General features: G+C 26.3%; 1 protein-coding gene across 1 annotated transcript in view; it reads left to right on the top strand.

The window, feature by feature from the left end:
* The window catches only part of LOC109608802 (plexin-B), a 167,749-nt gene that overhangs the window by 6,886 nt on the left and 134,685 nt on the right, over positions 1-26,178 (top strand). The window lies entirely within an intron of this gene.

Genomic DNA, 26,178 nt, shown 5'->3' with positions numbered 1-26,178 from the left:
GTTCGAATTTTTTTTAATTCCTTGATTTGCCCTTATTATTTTTTTTTAATACTTTAATTGGTTTAATTTTTTAATTTTTGACACAATTTCAAATTTCCATTTTTTCATGATTTTTTAAAATTTTTTAAAACATTTCTTTAGTAGAATTCTTCTTTTTTATATTTAGAGTCAATTAATGAATTTTCAGAATTATACATAACATTAATAATATTATTGTGTATTTTTCTAATTTTTTTTTAATGAAAAGAAAGGACTTCAACTATTTTTTTTAATTCCATGATTTGTCTTTATTGTTTACTTTTAACAATCTAATTATACTAATTTTGTAATTTTTAACAAATTTTTCCTTTTTTCTTGAAAAATTAGAATTTTGTGATAATTTTTATTGTGTATTTTTCTAAATTTTCTTTTAAAATGAAAAAAAGGCTTCCAACTTTATAGGATTTGTTTAAGTTCTTTGATTTGTCCTTATCGGTTACTTTTAATACTTTACTTTGTAATTTTTAATAAAATTATCCCTTTTTTGTTGAAAAATTAGATTTTTTTATAATTTTATTGTGTAATTTTCTAAATTTTCTATTAAAATGAAATCCAACTTTTTAGGATTTTTTTAGGTCTTTGATTTGTCCTTATTAGTTTTTTAAATAATTTAATTATTTTAATTTTGTAATATATTTGGTTATTTATAGTTTTTTTGATGACTCTTATTTTTATCTATATAATTAAAAAAAAAAATGATGATTTTGATGGGTTTCAACTTTTTAGAAATTTTTTAATTCCCTGAATTGTCTACTAGATTTTTTTTTTCAATTTTTATTTCACTTTTTTAAAATTTTTTAAAATATTTTTTTCATAGAATTATCTTTTTTTATTTTTAAGATCAATTAATTAATTACTTTTAAGAATATAATTTTTGACGAAAATTTTGATAATTATTATTTGTGTATTTTTTTTTTAATTTTCTTTAAAATATGGAATTGTCCTAATTTTTTATAATCTAATTATTTAAATTTTTGAAAACATTTCTTTAATTTTCTATGTTTATCATGTATAATTAATTTGGGGCACCTTGTATCCAGTAAAAAAATAATTTATTTAATATAATAATAATATTAGACTCAAGTAAACTTTTAAATATATTACCCAATTTACCTCCTATTGTACTTGGATTTAACATCTTTCCAACAAACTTTTCGATAAAAACAAGTTCGTTCTTAAAACGTTCAGAAACTTTTCGTGTAGGCTGAATATATTATAAATAAATCAAAGATAAATTTTATTTCGCCTTTAACCAGCATCTTAAAAGCCAAACCATGAATTATAAACGATTTGTACACAATTAAATTCTTTTGTAAAACTTAAAAAAAAAAAAAATAAATAAAGACTGACAGGATATTAATATTTACAAACAGAAACGTATTGGGCAACTCGGACGTGTTGCCGTCAAAGTTTTACCAAAGAATAAACAATTTACCCAATTTCCCTTACATATTTATTGAATAATATATGAACCACTCACGTTTGACAGGACCAATAATACAGGGAAAAAATTTCGAAGACGATTTTATGTCGGAAACTTCCTCACAATGGGCGAACGAATAAATATTTAATCGGGCCCGTTAATATTTTATTTCGAACGTTCCATAAACGCGTCTGAGAACGGGACGAGCCCAAAGCGAAATCAAGCACGCAGGAATTCGGCCAATAATAAAAATGAATAAAGTAAAAGAGGTCCGGGGTTGTGATGGCCGATTTGCATATCGACGATTTTTGTGTAAAATTTTTGTTTTTACAGCCGCCAGGCAACGTAAACAAGATGGGGAATTGTGAATGTATTATTTCCTGTAATAAGCGCACACAATGGCATTGTAAAATGAACAATTGAAACGGGGATGATAACGACAGTTTCCCAAATAATCGATGCGAAGATAAGAAATGTTTAGCCGAATTTACGGCCTGTAAAAGTGCATTGTGTTGCCGGGGGTGGTTATTATATTTTTTGACAGGCCGTGTTTATATTTATTTGCCTACCTAGAAAATTGGAAAGGATATAATACCAGGGTAATAGTAAAATGTTTTGGGGGCCACTCATTTTTAAATAATCGACCATTCAATTCGGTTTAATGATTTGGACGTGGAAATATCTGAGGATTAGTCTGATCATTTATAATTCTGGTAAAAAACAAAATTAATCTGGTGATTTGTTTTCACTAATTATAGAAACGTGTAACAATTAATCTGTATCTGAATCTCTTAAAATAGTAAAAGATAAAAATAGTCTGGGAATTAATTAATCCCCTAAAACAAAGCAATGTACCATTGTACATAAAATAGTTTCCAAAAGAATTAACAGGCTCAGCCATCGTAAGAATATTATTACTTATTGATTTCTGTTGTAGTTATTGTGGGGTATATAAGTTAAATCAGTAAATTACTTAAAACAGTAATTAATCACTTAAGTCAGATGATGATAAACTATTATTAACTTTGTTTCATTAGTTATTTATAATTTAATTCCCTCCAGGATAATGGAATTAAAAATGTAATTAATACAAGGTGAATATTTCCAATATTTTTGAACTATATACAAAATGTTTAAAATTGATTTTATTCTAATTCCATTTATTTAAATTATGCTATTATTTTTAAGTAACTTGAAATTTAATTAAAAATTCTAACAAGTCAAAATTAATTTATAAACTAATGTTATTTCACGATTCTTATTTTTTATTAAATTTAATTATGGTTATTGTAAAGTTCAATGAAATTAAGTCTTCACAATGAAGTGATAATAATCAGCATTAATTTTTCCACAGTAATTTAAATAATGTTGTTAATCAATTAAAATTATAATTAATAAAGATCATTAAGAATAATATATATAAATAAAATTTCCAGTATTAAAAAAAAAAATAATAACAAATGCATTAAACTTCTTAAATAGTTAAAATGACAATTACAATAATAATTAATAATTAATTAATTGACAAAATTATGTAGTTCTAATTATTTTCTGATAAAACTATTAATTTTTTTTTTGTAAACTTGATGATCCAATTAAAAAAGTCAAAATGTCCTTGGATATAAAAAAACTAATATTTATAAATACTTTTATTATACGATTCTTGTTATTGATTTCGATTGTGGCCATTGAAAAATGTAACAAGTTAAATCAGTAAATTACTTCGAACAGTAATTTACTAATTAACTAAGATAATGACAAACCACTATCAATTTTATTTCATTAATTATTGATAATTTAATTCTTTTCAAGATTCTATAACCATTAAAATGGGTTTATGAGTTTGTTAATGAAATTAAAAAGATAATTAGTACAAGGTAATTAATGAAACCCTGGAGATTTCTGGCACATTTTTAAATATGGATTTTCTAAAATTAAAATAACATCTTTAATGTTAATAAATTTGGAGTTAAAATTATTTGTCAACAAATTTTTACATTTTTCAATAATCATAAACTTAAATTAATTATTTTTTGAGTAAATTTCTCCATTATGTTGTTGATAATTGAAAGAAAAAAGTCTTTAGAAATAAAAAATTTACATTGTTATTTCACGATTCTTGTTATTTATTAAATTAAATGCTGTGTATTGCAAAGTTCAATGAGTTAAATTAGTATTTACAGTGGAAATAATCTCTATCAATTTCGTTTTATTAGTTAATTATATACTTTCAAACTTTTATAATCACTTAAATAAAGTTGCGACTTCTTTTGTTAACGAAGTTCGTTAAAGATGTCTAGTAAATAAGACTTCCAACATTTTTCTTTAATATCATAAAAGTCAAAGGTGAATTATGGAAAATTACAATAATTAAATTTCTTTCATTAATAATTTTTAATTATAATTTTTTATATAGTTTACATTAATTCCATTAAAAAATTATATTAATAAACTAATTAATGAAAATGGATGTGAAAATTCATACAAGGTGTTTCCAAAATGGGTGGTCAAAATTTGGAAATAGAACACATTCAATAATGAATAAAGTATAAATAAAATTTTTTCTCATATTTCCGTAACTTTTAGTCCAATCTTGTTTAAATTTGGTATGTATCATCCTAAATTACATACCTATAATTCAGTGTAAGAAACTTTTTCCATTTTGTACAGTGGCGTAGATTGTGACGAATTTTCCTCTTTTTCTCGCCTTATTTTCTACGTCACTGAATATTTTTTAAAACTATTAAGCTTTTTATATTGTTTGCACAGTTTAGAAGAAAAATGTGCTCTTGATTAATTTTGATTAGCACAGCTGTTTTTGAGGTATTTCAGTTTTAATGTTTGAAGAAAATTACAGTGAACGTTAAATCTGAAATATGTCACAAACGGCTGTGAAAATTAAAATTAGTCAAGAGTACATTTTTATTCCAAATTGGTCAAAGAATATAAAAAACTTACTAGTTTTAAGAAATACTCAGTGGCGTAGAAAATAGGAATCTACGCCACTGTAACAATATGGAAAAAATTTATTACATTGAATTGACCAAAAGTTACAGAAATATGAATAAAAAACAGTTATAAAAATAAATTTGAATGGTTGTATTTTCTTCAAGAATAGAATAGAATAAAATTTATTTTTTCTTCTTTTTATTATTCATGATTAATTATTATATCATAGAAAAATTGAATTATTTTAATTAACTTTTTCAATAATTTTTAACATATGTTGCCTAAATTTAAATAAAATACAATAAAAATAAATCAAAATTTGGGACAAATAATGAAGAATAATAAACTAAATTATCCCTTTTTCCCTCATAATTCTAATTATTAGCTTTATTATCTCTTCCTACATATTTTTAATAATTATTAATATTTTAATAATAATTTTGTTGTAGTTTATACTAATTCCATTAAACATTTATATTTATTTATATGGAAAATTTTAGTACTATTTATGATTATAATATTTTTTTATAATATCAACAAGAATAAATTAATAATAATAATTTCCTAATTATATTTTGCTAATTATACAAGAAAAAGAAAAATAATTTATCTTATATTTATGTTAGTTGGCATAACTAAAATTCTTTTATTAAAACATGCAAATGAGGAAGACGTAGATGTGCAATTTAAATCCGAAATAAAATTATAATTAAAATTTTGTACGTAATAATGGGGGGGCCCGCAAGATTCTCCAATCAACTCCTCGAAGCCAATATACATTTTCTGGCAATAGTAGTGACATTATGATTTTATGGCCGCCCCAGCAACACTGTATTGTATGATTGGTTAAGTTTGTTAGATTACTTATTTTATGGCTTTCTTGTGTTGGGGCCGTTATATTTAATTTCTTACTTAGTTCGATGGGTTTTGTTTTAATATTAGTTCTTCGGTCGGGCGATTCGAAGTATCGAATTGATTTCCAACTTAATTTCCTGTTACATATTTGCCAAAGGATATTTATTTCAACCGGCGGTTCTCCTTTCCCGGTGCATAAACAAATTTACTCACGCACCTTTAAAGGAATTAAAACGCTAACGATTTACTTACTGGTCGCCTTTTGCCACGTTTGCCATTACTGCAATTCATTCTCGCCCGTAAATGATCCGCTAATTAGGTTTTTCACTTCGATTATTGTTTATTGAGGGTTTTATCACGTCGAGATCTGATCGATGTACCGTTGTGTCCGTTTAAAAAATCAGCGCATGTAACGAAATCATATTTAAAACGGAATAAAATTCTAGGACGTGCTCCTTTTATTGATCAGTGCACGTGCATTTCGCTGTGTACACAAAAAGAGCAAAGAGAGTTCATTGTGTACGAAATTACACATATATCTTATGTATTTGATGGAAGGCAAGACCTAATGCTCTTCGATCACGTAATGGCTGATGAGGAATATGAAAATTAATAATTTTTTATGCCACAAAACGGTTCGCTAATATGTTTCTTTGTACGCCGTTCCTGCTGCGAGAGAGAGAGAGGTCCATTTTGTGTGATAATTCCTTTTGTTGGCGATAAATTGTGTTCTGGTTTTCTGGAAAAAAAGTCATTATTTTAAATGACTTCGTTTCGTTCAAACGGATTTTCGTTTTTGGCATTTAATATGCTCGTGCTGTGAGTAACTGAAAAATTTACGAGCTGCTCTGAAACTGAATAAGTGAAATGAATTTTAATTGTTGAACATTGATGGACTGTGTCCAAATACTAAATAAATAATAAATAAGGACTATTGAACAGTTTTGAATCAATCTAGGTACTTTTAAATTGGAATCCACTTTAAATATCCAGTTTCTTGCTGTGGAAGGCTGTATGGTACTATCTAAGTACTCCCTGCACGAGTAACATCTAAGTACTCCCTTTGAGGTAGAATACACTTTTAAACATCCAGTATATTCCTGTGCAAGTAAGAAGGTATGTATGGTACTACCTGAAATTGCACGAGTACTTTCTAGGTACTCCCTTTGAGGTAGAATACACTTCTAAATATCGAATTTCTTGCTGGATAAAATTGTATGGTACAACTAGAAGTTATTATGAGAATTTTATACGATCTAACTTCATCAACAGAAAGCATGATGCTCTAAGTACTTCCTTTGAGGTAGAAAACACTCTTAAATCTCCAATTTCTTGTTGGGCAAGACTATATGATACAACCTGAAGTTGCCATAGGAATTTTATATAATCTAAAATCGTCAGTAAAAAGCATGATGTTGTAAGTACTTCCTTTGAGGTAAAATACGCTCTTAAATCTCCAATTTCTTGCTGGGGAAGACTGTACGGTACAACTAGAAGTTATTATGAGAATTTTATATGATCTAACTTCATCAGCAGAAAGCATGATGCTCTAAGTACTTCCTTTGAGGTAGAAAACACTCTTAAATCTCCAATTTCTTGTTGGGCAAGACTATATGATACAACCTGAAGTTGCCATAGGAATTTTATATAATCTAAAATCGTCAGTAAAAAGCATGATGTTGTAAGTACTTCATTTGGGGTAGAATACATTCTTAAATCTCCAAATTCTTGCTAAAAAAATCTGTATGGTACAACTAGAAGTTACTAAGAAAATTCTATCTAATTTAATTTTGTCAGCAAAAAGCATGATGCTCTAAGTACTTCCTTTAAGATAGAATACCCTCTTAAATCTCCATAAAGTATGATACTCGAAAGTACTTCATTTGGGGTAGAATACACTCTTAAATCTCCAAATTCCTGTTGAGAAAGTCTATATGGTACAACCTGAAATTACTAAGAGAATTTTGTATGATCTAACTTCGTCAGCAAAAAGCATGATGTTCTAAGTACTTCCTTTGAGGCAGAATACACTCTTAAATCTCCAATTTCTTGTGGGGGAAGACTGTATGATACAACCTGAAGTTGTCATAAGAATTTTATATAATATAAAATCGTCAGTAAAAAGCATGATGTTGTAAGTACTTCCTTTGAGGTAGAATACACTCTTAAATCTCCAATTTCTTACTGGGGAAGATTGTACGGTACAACTTGAAGTTATTAAGAGAATTTTATCTAATCTAGTTTCGTCAGCAGAAAGCATGATACTCATAAGTACTTCATTTGGGGTAGAATACATTCTTAAATCTGCACGCTAAAAAATCTGTATAGTACAACTATAAGTTACCAAGAGAATTCTATCTGATTTAATTTTGTCAGCAAAAAGAATGATGCTCTAAGTACTTCCTTTAAGATAGAATACACTCTTAAATCTCCAGTTTCCTGCTGGGGAAGACTGTACGGTACAACTTGAAGTTAATAAGAGAATTTTATCTAAACTAGTTTCATCAGCATAAAGTATGATACTCGAAAGTACTTCATTTGGGGTAGAATACACTCTTAAATCTCCAAATTCCTGTTGAGAAAGTCTATATGGTACAACCTGAAATTACTAAGAGAATTTTGTATGATCTAACTTCGTCAGCAAAAAGCATGATGTTCTAAGTACTTCCTTTGAGGCAGAATACACTACTTAAATCTCCAATTTCTTGTGGGGGAAGACTGTATGATACAACCTGAAGTTGTCATAAGAATTTTATATAATATAAAATCGTCAGTAAAAAGCATGATGTTGTAAGTACTTCCTTTGAGGTAGAATACACTCTTAAATCTCCAATTTCTTACTGGGGAAGATTGTACGGTACAACTTGAAGTTATTAAGAGAATTTTATCTAATCTAGTTTCGTCAGCAGAAAGCATGATACTCATAAGTACTTCATTTGGGGTAGAATACATTCTTAAATCTGCACGCTAAAAAATCTGTATAGTACAACTAGAAGTTACTAAGAGAATTCTATCTAATTTAATTTTGTCAGCAAAAAGCATGATGCTCTAAGTACTTCCTTTAAGATAGAATACACTCTTAAATCTCAAGTTTCCTGCTGGGGAAGACTGTACGGTACAACTTGAAGTTAATAAGAGAATTTTATCTAAACTAGTTTCATCAGCATAAAGTATGATACTCGAAAGTACTTCATTTGGGGTAGAATACACTCTTAAATCTCCAAATTCCTGTTGAGAAAGTCTATATGGTACAACCTGAAATTACTAAGAGAATTTTGTATGATCTAACTTCGTCAGCAAAAAGCATGATGTTCTAAGTACTTCCTTTGAGGCAGAATACACTCTTAAATCTCCAATTTCTTGTGGGGGAAGACTGTATGATACAACCTGAAATTGTCATAAGAATTTTATATAATATAAAATCGTCAGTAAAAAGCATGATGTTGTAAGTACTTCCTTTGAGGTAGAATACACTCTTAAATCTCCAATTTCTTACTGGGGAAGATTGTACGGTACAACTTGAAGTTATTAAGAGAATTTTATCTAATCTAGTTTCGTCAGCAGAAAGCATGATACTCATAAGTACTTCATTTGGGGTAGAATACATTCTTAAATCTGCACGCTAAAAAATCTGTATAGTACAACTAGAAGTTACTAAGAGAATTCTATCTGATTTAATTTTGTCAGCAAAAAGCATGATGCTCTAAGTACTTCCTTTAAGATAGAATACACTCTTAAATCTCCAGTTTCCTGCTGGGGAAGACTGTACGGTACAACTTGAAGTTAATAAGAGAATTTTATCTAAACTAGTTTCATCAGCATAAAGTATGATACTCGAAAGTACTTCATTTGGGGTAGAATACACTCTTAAATCTCCAAATTCCAGTTGAGAAAGTCTATATGGTACAACCTGAAATTACTAAGAGAATTTTGTATGATCTAACTTCGTCAGCAAAAAGCATGATGTTCTAAGTACTTCCTTTGAGGCAGAATACACTCTTAAATCTCCAATTTCTTGTGGGGGAAGACTGTATGATACAACCTGAAGTTGTCATAAGAATTTTATATAATATAAAATCGTCAGTAAAAAGCATGATGTTGTAAGTACTTCCTTTGAGATAGAATACACTCTTAAATCTCCAATTTCTTACTGGGGAAGACTGTACGGTACAACTTGAAGTTACTAAGAGAATTTTATCTAATCTAGTTTCGTCAGCAGAAAGCATGATACTCATAAGTACTTCATTTGAGGTAGAATGCATTCTTAAATCTCCAAATTCTTGCTAAAAAAATCTGTATGGTACGTTTATTCATTATAATCAAATTAATTAATGATTTTCTATTTTCAAAACGTCCTAATGAACTAAAATTTGTTGGTGTACCTAAATTAAGGGTAATAATACTTCGGGTACAAGCCTCAGGTATTTATTCAAATTTCAATATACCGAGTATTCGGCCATAACCGTTGTTGTGCTTCGGGGCCCGTTGTTAAAAGTGAAAAGCAGACGGTCGTTGTTTTCTACTTCCTATGAATTTTCGATACGTCGCCCCTAACAAACAGAATCGTTCCGAAATACAAACCTATATCGTTATTTCTGACCATTAGTGCCTTCTCTATTTTATTACATTCTTCTCTGCTACTTATTTGCTATGAATTGACTGTGTCGTCGTCTCCCAATAGAATTCGTTACTGTCATATTTATTTTATTGGCATCGTTTCTTGATTCCTTCGTGAATGTATACCACATACTAAACAGCTTTTTATATATTTTATCGGTTTTAAATTTTTCTACCGGTATAAGGCAATTTCATATTAAAGGCGTGAAAACATTTTAAATTAAAAAAAATCTCCAATTATATATAACATATCAAATGTATAAAAAATTTAGAGTTATATCTCTATATTTTGAATTAAATCAATATTTATAAAATTTTTATAAAGCTTCTGTAAACTTTTATTACTTTCAATATTGATTTCTTTGTTCTTCAACATATTTCAATATTGATTTTGTATATTTAGAAAAACATTGATTCCCCCTTTAAAATTTTAAGTTGTATTCTTAAATTTATATCTAATTAACAAATATTTGTATTAGAAATAATAATTATCTTGAAGCTTTGCAAACTTTTGTTAAATTCATTCAATATTGATTTATTATTTTTATTGATTTAGAGAAACATTAATTAAGGTTCTAAAATTAAGATTGTTGTACTTCATTCTGGTTTAAAAATATTTATGTGGTAAACTTTAAAAGTTGTACTTTTAAATTTTGTTGTGAAAATAGCACATTACATTTTCTACTCAATATTGATTTTTTTTAACATATGGTAAATCAATATTGATTTTGTATATTAGAGAAACATTATTACTATTATTAAATTTTTGTTCAATGCAACTGATATTTGTAAAATAGTGGAAATTAGAAATTATATTTTTGTAAATGTATCTTGAAAAGATTTGAAAACTTTTTAATATCATTCAATATTCATTTATTTTTTTATTTATTTTTGTAGTTACAGAGAAACATTAATTACAGTTTGATATTTCTGTGGTAAAATTTAATCGGTGCATTTTAATATTTTGATGAGAAAATATCAAATTATCTTTTCCATATCAGCATTACTTCTTTAGGTTTAAAGAAATATTATTTACGACATTTATATTTTAAGTTACATTATTATATTCCATCTAAATTTTTAGATTAGATAACATTACTTTTTTATTTAAAAATATATTTCTGAAGTTTTAATTTACAAGCAACACCTTCATATTTTATAGATAAAAAATTTGTTTATTCTACAACATATTTCAGTACTGATTTTTTAAAATTTCGTTCTGAATTTTTAAGCTTTTAAAAGCTTTTGTTAATATCATCCAATATTGATTTATTATTTTTGCAGATATAGAGAAGCATTAATTAGTTAAAGTTTTTGAATCAAAAGTTATGATCCTTTATTTTAATATAAAAGTATTTCTGTGGTAAAATTTAATAGTTGTGTTTTTAATATTTTAATGAGAAAATATCAAATTATCTTTTCCATATCAGTATTACTTTTATAGGTTTAAAGATACATTATTTACTATATTTATATTTTAAGTTAGGTTATTATAATCTATCTAAATTGTTGGATTAGGTCGCATTACTTTTTTATTTAAAAATATATTTCTGAAGTTTTAACTTACAAGTAAAACTTTCATATTTTATAGACAAAAAATTTGTTTACAATATATTTCAGTACTGATTTTTAAAATTTTTGTCTTAAATTTTTATATATCTTGAAGCTTTTATAAGCTTTTGTGAATATCATTCGATATTGATTTATAATTTTGATAGATATAGAGAATTATTAGTTAAAGTTCTTGAATTAAAAGTAATATTTTCATATTTTATAGACGAAAAATTTGTTTATTCTACAACAGATTAAGTCACATTATTTGTTTTTTATCTAAAAATATATTTCTGAAATTTCAATTTATAAATAATGCTTTTAAATTTTATAGTTGAAAAATTTGTTTAATCTATAACACTGACGATCTATAGCACTAATTTTTCAAAAGCTTTGGTTAATATACTGATTTATTATTCAATATTGATTTATTATTTTTGTAGATATAGAGAAGCATTAGTTTTTGAATTAAAAGTCTTTATCCTTCATTTCGTTTTAAAAGTATTTGTGTGGTAAAAGTTAATAGTTGTATTTTTAATATTTTATTGAGAAGATATCAAATTATCATTTCGATATCAGTATTGTTTTTATAGGTTTAAACATACTACATTTATATTTTAAGTTATAATATTACATTTCCATCTAAATCTTTAGATTAGGTCATATTACTTTTTATATTTAAAAATATATTTCTGAAGTTATAATTTACAAATAACACTTTAAAATTGTATTGATTTTTTTAACTTTGTCCTGATTTTTCTTGAATATATAGAAGCTTTTAAAAGCTTATTATTTCAGTGACAAATTACATAATTTAAGCAAACGCTGCTTTGTTAAAAACAATAATAATTCGAATTAAAATAGCAGTTCATAAATTAGTTACATCAGCGTACCTATAATCTAAATAAAACTAAAATGTTAATATGTATCTACAGTTCAGTGCCAACAGAAATTTCCTAGAAACTTCACATTTTGAAACAGTTGGATATTAATTAATTTCAAAGTTGTTGAATGTTTGAAAATTCCTAATGACATGTTTTTTATCTTTTTTTATAATTGTGTAACTTGTGCCTGTGAATTTGTGTAATAAAAAAAAAATATTAAAATATTCTGTTGCTTGAGGATGATAAAAAATTTAATTGTATTAAATTTACATACATATCTATATAAACATATTTATGTTATGTTGCCCTTTGATGTGTATAAAAGTAGATTTTTATATAGATACATAATCAAATGTGTATATATTACTTTTTAATTAACATTATTTGTTTAATATAAATATATTAATTAGTAAAAAACGTTAAAAACATCCTCCCACATTCAATTTATCAACGAGCGAGCACACACACACACAATAAACAAAACAAGTTTAATACGGTTTTGTAAAAACTGTACGTGTACACACACATAAATGGAAAATCGAATAAATCGAGTGCCCGGACGTCATTCAGTATAATTCGGCGTACCGGTCGGTGGGGGCCCCGGCCCGAAAAATTCAATGGGATCCGTCGCAATTATTATTATCACAACTAAATGCTCGTCGCATTAAAAATTGAGGCGGCACAAAAGATCCGAAACGATAATATGGTAAACAGACACACGACCGATCAAACACAATTAAATATTTAACTCAGCGGGGACGACCGGCTTCGCTTTTATTATTCACTTGTTGACTCCGGCAATTCGGGCCCAAAAAAAAAAAATAAAAAAATAAAATTAAAATTGATTTCGCTGCATTCGCGGGACTTCCCCGTTGTTTCCGATGCAGAAGCAATTAGCAAAGTAAAATAACTGGGGGGGTAGGCTGGGGGGGTCCGCGGTACAATTAGAGGGGGAGTTTAAAACTAATGTAGCCAACTGGACTAGTCGGGACAAAAGGTCGGGACATTACCAATACGTACAGAGCTTTGTGCATATTCAAAACTTCATTACTCGTATAATATTGTTGACTTCAAGTATTGCCTTTAAACAGGCAATGTCGGCGATTGATTTTAATTTGTGATTTCTTCGTTTTTCTCTTTTTTTTGCCTCTGTGTTACGTCTTTCAATTGAGCTTTGATGTTCAGTTCTAGGTTATTGTTTTCGATGAAAATTGATTGAGGAAATTCATAAAAGTCAAATGTTGTACGTGATTTAATGTTGTATTAAGAATTCCATTGTCAATTGTTAAAATCGTAACAGGGAAAATAGAAAAAAAGAAAATTACCTAATTTTTATATATTATATATTTGGAAGCGTATTGTAATATTTTTTGTACAAACCATTTAAATGTTACAACAATTACATACAATAAAAAATACAGGGAATTACTGTAAATTATACTTTATTAGATTATATTTCAATTTAAATAATTTCAAATTTAATTTATAGACTTACAACACAAAAATCTCTTTAATATTTTTATTTTTTCCTTTTATTTAATCAATTCTCTATTTATGTCAATTCTCTATTCTATGTAGTATGTATTTAAAAATATATATATTTTATTAGAATAAGTTCCAATTTAAATAATAATTTCTGGTTTCATTTGGAGATTTTTTAATACATAATCATCATCTCTTTATTATTATTTGTTCCTTTTATTTCATTAGTTTTGCTCTATATTTCTCTACTTACAGATTATGTATTTATAAAAAATATATTTCAATTTAAACAATAATTTCTGGTTTGGTTCTGGTGTTTCTCTTTATTATTTTTATTTTTTCCTTTTACTTAATTAAATTTGCTCTATATTTCACTATTTATAGAGTATGTGTTTATAAAAAATATATTTTATTAGAATTTATTTCAATTTCAGTTATTTCTGATATTATTTGGAGATTTTTTAATGATTATTCCTTGAAACTACAAAAATCTCTGTATATTTTTATTTTTTCGTTTCATTTAATCAATTTGCTCCATATTTCTCTATTTATGTAGTATATTTTAAAAAATATATTTTATTAGAATATATTTCAATTTAAACAATAATTTCTGATTTCATTTGGAGATTTTTTAATGATTACTCCTTAAAAATACAAAAATCTCTTTATTATTTTTATTTTTCCTTTTATTTAATCAATTTTGCTCCATATTTCTCTATTTATAGGGTACGTATTTGCAGAAAATATATTTTATTAGAATATATTTCAATTTAAACAATAATTTCTGATTTCATTTGGAGATTTTTTAATGATTACTCCTTAAAAATACAAAAATCTCTTTATTATTTTTATTTTTCCTTTTATTTAATCAATTTTGCTCCATATTTCTCTATTTATAGGGTACGTATTTGCAGAAAATATATTTTATTAGAATATATTTCAATTTAAACAATAATTTCTGGTTTCATTTGTAGATTTTTTAATGATTATTCCTTGAAACGACAAAAATTTCTTTATTATTTTTATTTTTTCGTTTCATTTAATCAATTTTGCTCTATGTTTCTCTATTTATCTAACATACATTTAAAAAAATATATTTTCTTAGAATATATTTCAATTTAAACAATAATTTCTGGTTTCATTTGGAGATTTTTTAATGATTACTCCTAAAAAATACAATAATATTATTATTTTTATTTTTTCCTTGTAATTAATTTTTCCTCTACTTTTTTTTCTATTTCTGTTGTACAATTATTTAAAATGTTATTATTATATATTTTTAAAAATTGTATGTTGATTTATTAATTTTTTAATCAATATTTGAAAACATAAAAATTCTCATTTAAAAAAATTCAGTTACGTAAAACTTTTAAAATGAATACTGTTTTAGTTGGGTTCGATATCAATTGTGTAAAAAATGCAATGGAGAATTAAACTATTAATTTATATTTCAGCTTTTGATACCGTTAATAATAAACAAAACAATGAAATTGACCGCAAAAAATTTTACAGTTTAGTAAGTTCTCTAGTATTTTATTATTCTACTGTTACAAAAACAGTCTATTACAATTTTGTGTACGTTATTAACTTTTTTACATTTTTTTTTAAAAATTTGTGTTGTGAGGTATTTAAATTGTGTGGTTTAAATATTGGAATAATCTGGATCTTTTATTCTGTAAAATATTCTTTAAATTTTTGTTGTAATTTGTATCAAATATTTTTAATTTTTTAAACTTAGAAAAAATAATTTAAATTATGTATTAGTTAAATAATGTTTCTGTTCAAAGGTTTTTGAATTTTTTCTTGTAAAATTAATTTGTAATTAAACATATTTTTTAACTTTTAAGGTTATTTATAAGTAAAAAATAATGGCCATTAAATTAGCTTTTTAATTATCGTAAGTTGTTTAACAGTATACAAAATTAATATCGTTAATAATAATCTTGTTACATTAACATATTGTGAAATAATCTTCGTGATACCAAAATTCTCATTTTAAAATGCAAATTTACTTAATAATTTATGTAAAACACCAATTATGTATTAAATACATTGTAAATATATTATGAGGCGTTAAAACTTAATTTTGTCAATCTTTAATAAAATATGAATATTGAAAGTTTACATGTACCTGAAACCTGAAATATAACCAACTTCACTTTGTTATAAATATAATTAAATCTAAAACTTATGTAAGGTGTGCCCTGTACGTGAAATATTTTACTTCTATATTGGTTTCTTACTTTGTCATCAATTAATCGACTAATATATTCAAAGCACCGTATAATTTAAACTACAAAATCAAAATACGACTAAAATTGAACTGAAATTTCTCAGTAGAAAACCCATAAAGGATATATTAACAACCCACATCCCCATTTGTCACTGCATTAACTTATAGATACACTTCAGATAATATTTTTCAATTAAATCTCTAACACACCCTCATCAAACACATGTCATGTTATTATGGTTCTTTAAACGTTTGCGGTCGAGTTTGATGGTGAACGTTTAATAGAAAACAACTAATGAATTTTTTCTCCTATCTCCACAGTCGGGGTGGATCATGTTGGTCGGTGTTTGTTTGTGGCAAACCGTGTTACCCAAGTTTGATCTGGCGACACGACATCCCATGCATCCGACCGGCTACAAGCATTTAGCCATGTTGTTTTCACTTGGCGGTTAGATTGATTAATTTGGGAACAGTATCTTCGGCAATACCACGAATCCTCTAACACGTAATTATGTTTGGTCAAATAGTTTGAGGAACATGCTTTCTAGAGAACACAAATTTACTGGGAACTCGGATATGTTAGTGGTTTTTTAAAAAATTAGCCTCTGTTTTTGACTTATTAAATATTTAGGCAAATTGCGGTGTCTGAAGTCATATATTAGTCTGTGGAATCAGTACTTTTAATAGGAAGTTGCTCAATTACAATATTTACTCAATGATGAGGAAACACTGTCAAACATTTTAAACCACTGTATGACTTCATAACTATGTTAAAATACAATTATTTTTTGTCATTGTTTCCATGTTTTCTCAATAACAAACATTAAGAACCACTGAAAATCTTTCCAATAATCTTTATTTCCATAGTAATTAAATTTTGGTAAAATTCTTCACCTTGTTCATCATTTTCAGCACTGAAATAAGAAAAAAACATGAACAAAGCCTTAAATGACACCTTGATCGTGCCTCACTGTTCTTTAATTTCTCCAAAAATTCCTCCTCTTTTTGAATCAGTTTACGAATTGGAGGGTCTTTAAATAAACATTCTTTAATATTTTAGAAAAAACAGTGATAATATACTGAAATTTAGGGCTACTAACATCTGAAGTCTTCAGGAAACACTGGCAAACATTTTAAACTTCTGTATGACTTCATAATTATGGTAGTTCAGAAACTATGAATAGTTACATGTTAAAATATAATTATTTCTTCTCATTGTTTGCATATATTTTAAATATCAAACATCAAAAACCACAGAAAATCTTTCCAATAATCTTCATTTCCATAGTAATTAAATTTTGGTAAAATTCTTTACCTTGTTCATTATTTTCAGCACTGAAATTAGAAAAAACTATGAACAACAGCCTTAAATGACACCTTGATCGTGCCTTAGTGTTCTTTAATTTCTCCAAAAATTTCTCCCCTTTCTGAATCAGCTTAAGAATTGGAGGGTCCTTAAACAAACATTCTTTAATATTTTAGAAAAACAGTGATAATATACTGAAATTCAGGGCTACTAACATCTGAAGTCTTCAGGAAATACTGGCAAACATTTTAAACCTCTGTGTGACTTCATAATTATGGTAGTTCAGTAACTATGAATAGTTACATGTTAAAATACAATTATTTCTTGTCATTGTTTCCATGTTTTCTAAATATCAAACATTAATAACCACAGAAAGTCCTTCCAATAATCCTTATTTCCATAGTAATTAAATTTTGGTAAAATTCTTTACCTTGTTCATCATTTTCAGCACTAAATTTAGAAAATACCATGAACACAGTTTTAAATAACACCATGATCGTGCCTCACTGTCCTTTAATTTCTCCAAAAATTTCTCCCCTTTCTGAATCAGCTTAAGAATTGGAGGGTCCTTAAACAAACATTCTTTAATATTTTAGAAAAACAGTGATAATATTCTGAAATTCAGGGCTACTAACTTCTGAAGTCTTCAGGAAATACTGGCAAACATTTTAAACCTCTGTGTGACTTTATAATTATGGTAGTTCAGTAACTATGAATAGTTACATGTTAAAATATAATTATTTCTTCTCATTGTTTGCATATATTTTAAATATCAAACATCAAAAACCACAGAAAATCTTTCCAATAATCTTCATTTCCATAGTAATTAAATTTTGGTAAAATTCTTTACCTTGTTCATTATTTTCAGCACTGAAATTAGAAAAAACTATGAACAACAGCCTTAAATGACACCTTGATCGTGCCTTACTGTTCTTTAATTTCTCCAAAAATTTCTCCCCTTTCTGAATCAGCTTAAGAATTGGAGGGTCCTTAAACAAACATTCTTTAATATTTTAGAAAAACAGTGATAATATACTGAAATTCAGGGCTACTAACATCTGAAGTCTTCAGGAAATACTGGCAAACATTTTAAACCTCTGTGTGACTTCATAATTATGGTAGTTCAGTAACTATGAATAGTTACATGTTAAAATACAATTATTTCTTGTCATTGTTTCCATGTTTTCTAAATATCAAACATTAATAACCACAGAAAGTCCTTCCAATAATCCTTATTTCCATAGTAATTAAATTTTGGTAAAATTCTTTACCTTGTTCATCATTTTCAGCACTAAATTTAGAAAATACCATGAACACAGTTTTAAATAACACCATGATCGTGCCTCACTGTCCTTTAATTTCTCCAAAAATTTCTCCCCTTTCTGAATCAGCTTAAGAATTGGAGGGTCCTTAAACAAACATTCTTTAATATTTTAGAAAAACAGTGATAATATTCTGAAATTCAGGGCTACTAACATCTGAAGTCTTCAAGAAACACCGGCATACATTTTAAACCTCTGTGTGACTTCATAATTATGGTGGTTTAGTAACTATGAATAGTTATATGTTAAAATACAATTATTTCTTGTCATTGTTTCTATATTTTTTAAATATCAAACATTAAGAACCACAGAAAGTCTTTCCAGTAATCTTTAGTTCCATAGTAATTAAATTTTTGGTAGAATTCTTTACCTTGTTCATCATTTTCAGCACTGAAGTTGGAAAAAATCTTGAACAACAGCCTTAAATGACTGTCCTTTAATGTTTCCAAAAATCTTTCGCCTTTCTGAATCAGCTTACGAATTGGAGGGTCTTTAAATAAACATTCTTTAATATTCTAGAAAAACAGTGATAACATACTGAAATTCAGGGCCACTAACATCTGAAGCCTTCAGTTTTTATCAGGCATAGATGTATAAAAAGAGGATTTGTCATAATTCTACTTGTTCAGATAAAAACTGGATTAGTAACATTCATGAATTTACTTTTAAACTTTTTTTTACTGACCCAACTGAACATCTAAAATATTCTGATCTTGCTCACCGAGATGGTAATCTTAATGACAAAGAAAAAAGGAGAATTTAGTAAACCCACCTTACAAACCAATTAGAGCTTGAAAATATAAAAATAAGGAGAGACTGACGTTTATAAAAAACCAAGTTGTATTTGATGTAGTTTCAGTTACAGCACAAAATAAGGAAAATGTACTAAAAGACACTGTTTCAGTAAGATGGCCATATTTGTCTTATGTGAGATGTTAGATGCATGTTTATGGGCTCAAAATGTTCACAAAAGAATACTCTATAAAAACAAGCAAAAAAATCATTGAATTTCATCTGTTATTTGTCTTTTTCAATATCTGGAAGTTAGAAAATAAATTTTTTCATATTGGATTATTCATAATTACTCAAATAGCAAAGTGGGGATGACATATAATTGTTTAAAATATTTGTCTTTTTTATAATTTCCACATAAAAAACAATAAATTATTATAAAAATATAATTTTTAGGGCCTACCATGTGCCAAAACGTGTCCTAACTTAAAAAACCATGAATATTTTTTGAATTCCACATAAAATTTTTCTGTATAAAAATTAATTTTCAGTTGAAAACACTCGGTATATTTAATAAATTCTCTCTCTCTCTGCCTAGACTCGCGTCCATTGTGATGTTTTTGCGGCCAGAAACCGTTAATGATCGAGCCTGATACTGAACAGTTATAACTTTTAACCATCCATATGATATGGTCAGCAATAAATATACATAAACGGGTAGTGTATGGGTATTAAAAAGTCACTATTCTGGGAAAGTGTGTTTGATGTCGCCGTTCGTTGCACGAATGCTTTTTTCCACCATATAGTGACACACGTTTAATCAAGATTCGATTCGGAGAAATGCGTTCTATATTTGTCGCAGGAGATTTTCTAATAATTACGACGAACTGATTTATTTATTCGGGTCGAGACATTCTGATCAAGGTTTTACGTTTCGATGGGACTGAAAAAAGTGATGGCTTGAAGCCATTTTTGGTCATTCTTTTACAACAAAGTACTCTAAAATTGTTTAAAATGTTCTTGATAATAAATAAAAATAAAAGATGGCTACTATTTTTTTATAAAAGATCAACATAACTCAAGATGTAAGTGAAGTCACAGGAAATTTAATTATTTTAAAGATTTAATAATTGTGCTGTTCTAAAAATCTTATAATTAAATGATGTCTTAAAACGTTATCGATAAAAGTAACCACCTTGAAATTGTCAGACAACTGTAAGGTTTCAAAGGAAGTGAAAGAATTTCTTTATTGCAGCTACGTTTTATTCCTTTACTACTGCAGTTTTACTGGAACAAAAAATATATTTACCTGCTAAGCGAGACATTAATTACAGGTAACTGTGTAATTTACAGTTTTTTTATTAACTGTGGGAAAAATGTAATAAAATCAAATTAGAGTGGTCTAATTTTGGACACCTCCAAGCTAATAAAAATAATTTTTTAAGCCATTAAGTGACATACTCTTATTATTTAGACAGTTTTATTTCTTATAATACAAGAAATCGAAAAAATATTTTTATAAATGCCAATGCTTTTTAATATTTAATATTTTAATTAACTATTATGCGTTTCTTATAAACTAAAACATTATTTTTGGACAAATAAACAATTTATAATATTATTTTTTTTTATTTTATACGTTTATTTATTATGTAATAAGCCTAATATCAACAATTATGGCATTATTATATTTCCAACCAACCATAAAAACAATACTAAATCAGTAGGACAACTTATTTCAGATACAGTAATTTTATGTGACATAATAAATAACAACAACATATCTAAAAATTACAATAGGGGCTAAAATGTACAAATTCCCTTAATTTATTTTACCCTTTTAACCAATTTCTGTTGATACATTTTCAAACTATTTAAAACAGCATGTTGACACGACTAAAAACTTTAATGTTTTATTTTCTGGTCACTAAAAATATACTTATTTCAAACATTGTAGACTTGTTTGTCATGATTAATAAGTGAGAGGAGCAAAATGTCTAAAAGTCACATTAAGTACTAGAATGTTTAGTTATTAAGTTCAATGACGTGTATTTTTGACATTGTATTATTTTCGAGGACAATTTAAACTTTTAGATAAATATACACACATACACTTTATTTGGTTGAAATATTACCGTCTATTTAAGCTATACAGAAATTGTAAAACTTACTTAAAATTATATTTTGGAACAAATTGAGCATAATATTACAGTATTGATCAAAATTGGCTAATTAATTAATTTTATAACATTAGAAAAAGATTATGGCTAATAATTATGACTAATACTCACTTTATTTTTATTTATTTTATTCGAATGATCACAATTTTTAATGCTGACTTAGTGATTAATTTTTATACTTTTATTATTTTAAAAAATGTCATAACCAAAATACTTATTTATATGCATTTATTATTGTTATTACTAATAACATTAATATTTTCACATCCATTATTTATTTTATTTGAATGATGATTATTTTTAATGTAATAAATTGTTTAGTGAGTCATTTTAATATTTTCTATGTGTTAAAAAATATAAATTTTCTGGACTAATTGATTATTTCTCTACATTTTTTTATTATTTCTTTTATCAATTATTTAGTGATTTCTTATATTTAAAATGTAAATTTAGTGACCAGATAAATATTTATATATATTTTTATTATTATTATCATTAATACATATTATTATTTTTTCTTTACAATTTATTTTATTCGAATAATAACAATTTTTAATACAGTTACTGATTTAGTGAATTAGTTTTTATACTTTTGTTTTAAAAAATGTGAATTTTATTGATTAAATAATTATTTATATGCATTTTTATTATTATTTCTATTGATTATTAATTCTACTTTTTCATTTATTTAATTCGAATGATAACAATTTTTAATGCAGTCATTGATTTAGTGATTACTTTTTATATTTATATTTTTTAATGTTATGTTTTTACAGTAAAATGCTTATTTATATGCATTTTTTAATTTTATTATTACTAATAATATAAACACGTTTATATTCATAATTTATTTTATATGAATGAGAACAATTTTTAATGTAATCAATTTTTAGTGATTCATTTTTATATTTTAAAAAATGTAAATTTTAGGGACAAAATGAATATTTATATGCATTTTTGTTAGTAATATTTTATTTATTTAGTTAATAATCAATACTTTTACATTAATTTAATTATTACTATTATTGTAGTATTATCTTTAAGACAATTTATTAATTTATACATTTATTATTATTATTATTATTATTATTATTATTACCAATAATATTATTGATATTTATGTTAAAAAAGTACTAAAAAAATATTTTTATTGACTAAATGTTTATATATATGCATTTATTATTATTAGTCAATTGAGTATTCAAATTCTTAGTTATTAAATTTAATTTATATTTATATAAAATTAAAAAACCATTTTTTAACATAAAATTTCTTAAGGAAAGCAGTCATACGTCGCCAGGAAAATTGTTTTGGTTGACAAAACCCAATAAAAATTCTAAAGATCACATCTTAAAATACCCATCAATAAAGTGACCACCTTGAAATCGCCAGTGAACTGTGAGGCATCACCGTTGCGATTATCTTCGCCCACAAGGTCCCGTGGCCGACAAAAAATCGAAAGGAACCAGAAGAATTTCCTTATTACCGTCCTCTCGAGATTGTTACAGTCGATTAATGCGACTAGTTAATTTTTGGTATCTTTGTGTGGAAGAATCAAATTTCCGTGATATTTTTTTTTTTAACTAAGCCTTATCCAAAAATACATCGTAAGTTAAATTTCCGTTGATGGTATCTGGTTTTAATATTTATTCGGAGACACTGATATCTTGCGTATAAATTTGAAATAGTATACGCTTGCCTTTTAAATTCATGCAGTTTTATAATATAAATCTTGATATTAATCGAAAATAATTAATGGCATAAATAATGACGTGTTATTAATTTTGTGGACCTGCCTGATTAATATCGGTAAATAATTTACATATTTGAATATTATCTGGCTGGAAATTTATTTAAAAATCGCCTTGATTGAATTATTTTATTTGTTAACTTTTTTGTGTAATTGTTAATTTGCTCATGCGATATGCATCGGAACGAAAGGCACTTGAAAACTTGAGGGTATCCATTACGTCATGTGAGTGGAGATTTTATCCGTATAATAACTAATTAAAATTAAATCAAGAATATCCAATTTAATTTTATACATCCAATTGTTTTGATGTTTGAGAGAAATTCGCTGTATAATTTCCAGTTATTTATATATAAATACGTTTTACAAACGATTTATTATTTAATTAATTATGGCTTACAGATGAAATATATGATATGATTTAATATATGTATAATTAAATGACAAACAACATATTAACATCACAAAGTATTATTTCGAATAAAGCCTTTGAATGTACGTTAAACAATACAATTGTGGCATGTTATTCAGCTGCCAGGAAAACAAGACGGTGCCAGAATGTGTGTGATTGAAGTTAACTTTTATCATTTTTACTGATGAATCAAAACGTAGAATTTAGATGTATTTATTGGTCAGGAAAAAGCACTCTCTAATTTTACACGATGTAAATCGGCTCATATTTGATGCACTGCAACAACATTGTTTTATTCGGTTTCCAAAAGCTATTATCGAATAAAAAAAAGTGGATTTAAAACACGTAGATGCTCCCCAGCATCCCGTTATTGACGTGTGCCCGATATTTAATGCAATTAATGGATGCAAATGTCTACACAGATTAGCCATATGGATTATAAGTTATAAAAGAGCTTGGAAATGTAATCCATTAAAAGTTCAAAAAATTCCAAAACTTTTATCAGATTATTTTACGGGCTCGTCAGAATAATATGTTGGAATCAGTTGGATCCGTGTATTTTGGTAAAGGGGAAAGTTTTTAACCTTTAATTTCCTTTAAAATAAACTAAATAATCAACAATTTTGCCAATAATTTATAAACAACTTCATACCACGAGGAAAGAATTCTGGGTCCTTGGGGTGAAGAAAACATTGACCTCCTCTTTGGAGTTAAACCTTTCATTACGTAAAAAATGATAAAATCTACAGATAGTCACATGGAAAAATATTTGGACTATATGGTGGATGAGGTAGAGCTTCCCATTTATAATCTGAAGTTTTCTTTAGGTCTCCAAAGGGACATATGACCTTGCATTGTCATGAAGAAGCAGAAAGTCTTTTCCATTGACCAGAAGGTCCTCTTAAGTATGAACTTCTTGTCTACACTTTCAGAATTGTGGTGACCAACCCAATTTTTGTGGAATGTGAAACCCATTTTTCAGGATGAAATTCATTGCCTTTAGCCTCTTTTTAATGATTGATGAGGTACTGCTTAATTTCTTCCTTGGTGCAGGATTCAGGACGTCCTTGTCTTTGTTCATCTTCAAGATTTCGTTGCTTCTTTTAAACTGACGAAATCAAACTTATCACAAAGCATATCTACAGAAATTACAGCACCATTCTTAACTAACTTAACTAAAAATATAATGTAGGAGTAAAATAAATAGTACTGGTAGAAAGAGAATAAAAAAGCTCTCAAATAATACATACAACTTAATAAAAAATGTGAATTACCCTTTTCAGTACCTAATATATATACGACATTTATTTCAAGAACAAAGTACATTTATATAAAAAAATAACTACATATAGTAAAATTGTAATCGCAAGTAAAAAAATATTAATTCATTAAGTTAGTAATGGTGAATGATAAAATGATTAAAAAGAACATTAAATGCCATATTAAAGGAGTTTTATTACCTTTTATTATTTCCTATGACAAATAGTTAACATAAGTGTCAGAATGTATACTTATTAAGTTAAATGACATACATATGTTTAACATATAATTATTTTTTATGACAAATACTAAACATCCAGTTTTATTTAATTTACTTTACGTTTTAAGTAAAGTTCAGTTTCAGGCTATTTAATATTCTGGGTTAATACTTAAATACAAAAAAATAATCAGTGATTTGAATGTCATTAAAAATTTCATGCTGAATTGGGTTAATATGTAATTTACACGACTCTTTTGGTCAATTACTGAAAACACAGAAAACAGGCCAAAGCTTTTCTTTTTGGATTTTTAAGTTCAAGTAATAACTAAAGTTTTTTGTAAATTTATATTCATTTTCAACTTAATTAAAGCATCCAAAAGCTTTTTACGAGTTTATGAGTATTAATTTTAATTATTATAGATTTGTCATTTAGTTGATTGGCGTAAAAAGATCAATACATTAAATATTTTATTAATTTCTATAACAACAGCACAGACTTAAATTTACTTAATTTAGTTCATTTCTATGCTGACCAAAATATTATTTACTGATGACTAAATAATTATTTCGTGCTTAATTACAATTTTACACAGTATACTATAACAAAAATAGAATAGAGGATAAAATATTTTAAATAAATTACATTGGAATATTTTAGACTCCAATTTACTTATGTTATTTTTTGATCAATAATTACAACTGGATTGTAATCCAAGCAAATATTACTTTTAGATGACTACATAAACTGCTGTTTTATTGCTTTACTACCATAATTTTGTGGAAGCTTGTTTCAGATATGGCAGCTTTATTTGTCATTTATTAAATGTGGCAAAAGCTTACCAAAATCAAATTAGAATAGTCTAAATGTTCTTATTACTGACGCATATTTTACATTTTCGACATCAAACAATAAATTTGCTTAATTTAATCTTTTTAACACCTCCAAGCTAATAAAAACGTTAT

This window comes from Aethina tumida, chromosome 1 (genome assembly GCF_024364675.1).
Source record: "Aethina tumida isolate Nest 87 chromosome 1, icAetTumi1.1, whole genome shotgun sequence".
NCBI classification, from domain to species: Eukaryota; Metazoa; Arthropoda; class Insecta; order Coleoptera; family Nitidulidae; genus Aethina; species Aethina tumida.
The sequence above is the reverse complement of the archived record's forward strand: the minus strand, read 5'-3'. Positions and strand labels throughout refer to the sequence as shown.